The sequence below is a fragment of the Nicotiana tomentosiformis genome, chromosome 3, assembly GCF_000390325.3.
Source record: "Nicotiana tomentosiformis chromosome 3, ASM39032v3, whole genome shotgun sequence".
NCBI classification, from domain to species: domain Eukaryota; kingdom Viridiplantae; phylum Streptophyta; class Magnoliopsida; order Solanales; family Solanaceae; genus Nicotiana; species Nicotiana tomentosiformis.
Genome location: NC_090814.1, coordinates 122411075 through 122413688, shown reverse-complemented (window position 1 = coordinate 122413688; position 2614 = coordinate 122411075). Strand labels below are relative to the sequence as shown.

The following is a 2614-nucleotide window of genomic DNA, read 5'->3' as shown; positions in this document are numbered from 1 at the left end:
GCTGACCGAAGTCAACTAAAATCAACTTTTGAGGCAAAAAATCTTATTTTCATTAGTTTTCAACATAAAAGCTTTCCGGAAACCTGTCCGGACTGTGCACGCAAATCGAGGAGGGTACAAATGAGATTTTTAAGGCTTAAGAGCGCAGATTCGAGTTCTAAAATATAAGATAACCTTTTGAGTCATCACAGATTTGATACACAAAATTTAATTGATTTTGAAGTCCTAAATTTTAGGGAATTAATTAAATAACTATATTCCTAAATATTAAAAAATTAATTAAATTACTATTTTGTCCAGTATAAAATTAATTTTTTAAGGATAATAAAGGCGAACGACATTTCGCTAAGGATTTTCGTGCTTTTAATATAGATATATAGATAGATATAGATAGATAGATAGATAGATAGATAGATTGATTTATAATTCAATGATCTATTATTAATTGGTTCGAGCCCTTTAGTTATGGAGAAGGTTTATTAGCCTCTTCGTAAATATTTTTAATCATCTGTAATTCAATGATTTTTTATTGGTTAGAGTTAATTTACTTTCAAGAAAAAGCTGTTAATTTAGAAATTTCCTGTTCCACGCATTAATCGAGTTTAGTTAATGTAAAAACGTTGTAAATGAAAAAGAGGGAAATATAAATTACCTTTGCCTTTTCTTCTGTTTAAAAAAAACCGTTAACTAGAAATTTCCTATTGGATGAATGAAGTTAGAAAAACTAATTAAATTGTAAATGAAAAATAAAAGTAAAAGGGAATCCAATGAAAAAAAATAAAGGAAACTAGTATCTTTTAAGTTTCTTTTAAAATCACCTGTTAATTAGTCAATTAAAATGTGAAAAAACTTAGGAATGGTTTTAAGGAAAGAAACCAACTTGAGTCTCAAGCTTAACCTTCCCAAGAACAGTTAATTTTAAATTTTCAACGAATGAAATTAGCTACTAAAATAAATAAAACGAAAATGATAAATCGAAAAGGTAAGGAGACTATTTATCATATTCTTGTCTTAAAACATCGAGTATTAAGTTAGTCTTGTTTTTCTTTTTATGAATTGCCCGTAAAGTTAGATCAAGAGTAAACAATTTAGGAAATATAAAATTCAGGGAAAGAAGGTAACTTGAGTCCCAAGCTCGCGTAACCTTCCCCCACATATCAACACTTTTTTCCCTCTGTAGTAAATTTATTTCCTAAATTTTCTCTGTTGGAATTAACCTGATCAGATATCTATAAATAGTCCACTAAGCATTCACGTTAGTTAGCTTCCAAGCCATTCGTTTAGGGTATATTTTCATTGTTCTTGTCTTCGAACTTCGAGAGAAACAGTAGTTCTTCTCTTTGGGTTTTGCGGTAGTTACTTGTCTCACTCTTGGGTTGATTCTCCAGACACAAGAAAAAGCCATGTCGACGCTACCAGCTGCACGTCGGCGTATTATGGGTGTTCGGTTTCACCCAACTGATGCAGAGTTGATCAACTTTCTGAAAAGATTCCTAAAGGGCGAGACTTTGTCGAGTGAATACCCTTTCCAACATGCGGATATTTATGGAGATCGGCCACCATGGGAGATATTTGGAGCTGATTCTAATTCTGAAGAGAAAGTTCGCTATTTTTTTTTACTCGGTTGAAGAAGCAGAAGAGCGAGCATACAAGGGTTCGTCGAACTTGCGCCAACGGGACATGGAAAGGCCAAACAGGTATTGTTCCTATCACGAATGGTAAGGGAACTGTGGTGGGGTTTAGAAGAAATTTCAAGTTTCATTGTAGAAGTAAACAACGAGAGCATAACAAAATTTGGCTGATGAAAGAGTATTTCGTCGGGGATGATTTCTTTAGAGAAAATAATATTCCTAAGGAGGATATTGTTGTGTGCCGAATCAAGAAGAATATAAGAGAGAAAATAGTGAAGGATGATGCAGTTTCTATGGATGAACAAGAGCTCGCTCAAATAATCAAAGCTATGTTGCATGGACCTGATGATGACTACTGCACATTGATTAATAGTGATGAAGGAAATCAAGTTACCATATGGGGGAACCAGAGGATGCAACTACAAATTTGACTACCTTGGAACAAGAAGCATATGATCAACTTTTGACTGCTGAGATTGAGCAAGGCCACGGAGCTGATCATCAGACAAATAACAGCGAATTCTGGGAAGCGATGAAAGGAATATTGGAAGGCGTTAATATTGATGTTCCTGATGATTGGTGGCGCAACTTCTAGTAGATAGGAGACGTGAAAAAAGTTAGCATTTGAAGAGAAACTCGTGCTTGTTGAAATCATTCTCTTTTGTGATGATAATATTTGCTGTTTATTTTTTTCAATTCCCAATAGAGAGTTCAGAAACGTACTCTTTGGTATGTACATTGTTGGTGCATTTCTTGTAGGAAAAGCAAAAAACTTAGTAAAAGAAATACAACTTGTGATTGTGTCTTCTTTTTTTGTCATAGATTCTTATCTATTGTAAAAGACTGCAGTCGTCAATACTAACTATATTTGGAAGGAAGTGGATGTTTAGGTTTTTCCCAAAAGAAATTATTTTCTCCTCATAAATAAAGGTTAAGGCAGAGAAAGAGACAGTTAACATATGCATCAATTCTATTGCATGAAT

General features: G+C 33.5%; 1 pseudogene; it reads left to right on the top strand.

Moving 5' to 3' along the window:
* The first annotated feature begins 1403 nt into the window (after positions 1-1403).
* LOC138908436 (NAC domain-containing protein 78-like) lies at positions 1404-2062 on the top strand (annotated as a pseudogene).
* Positions 2063-2614: the final 552 nt, after the last annotated feature.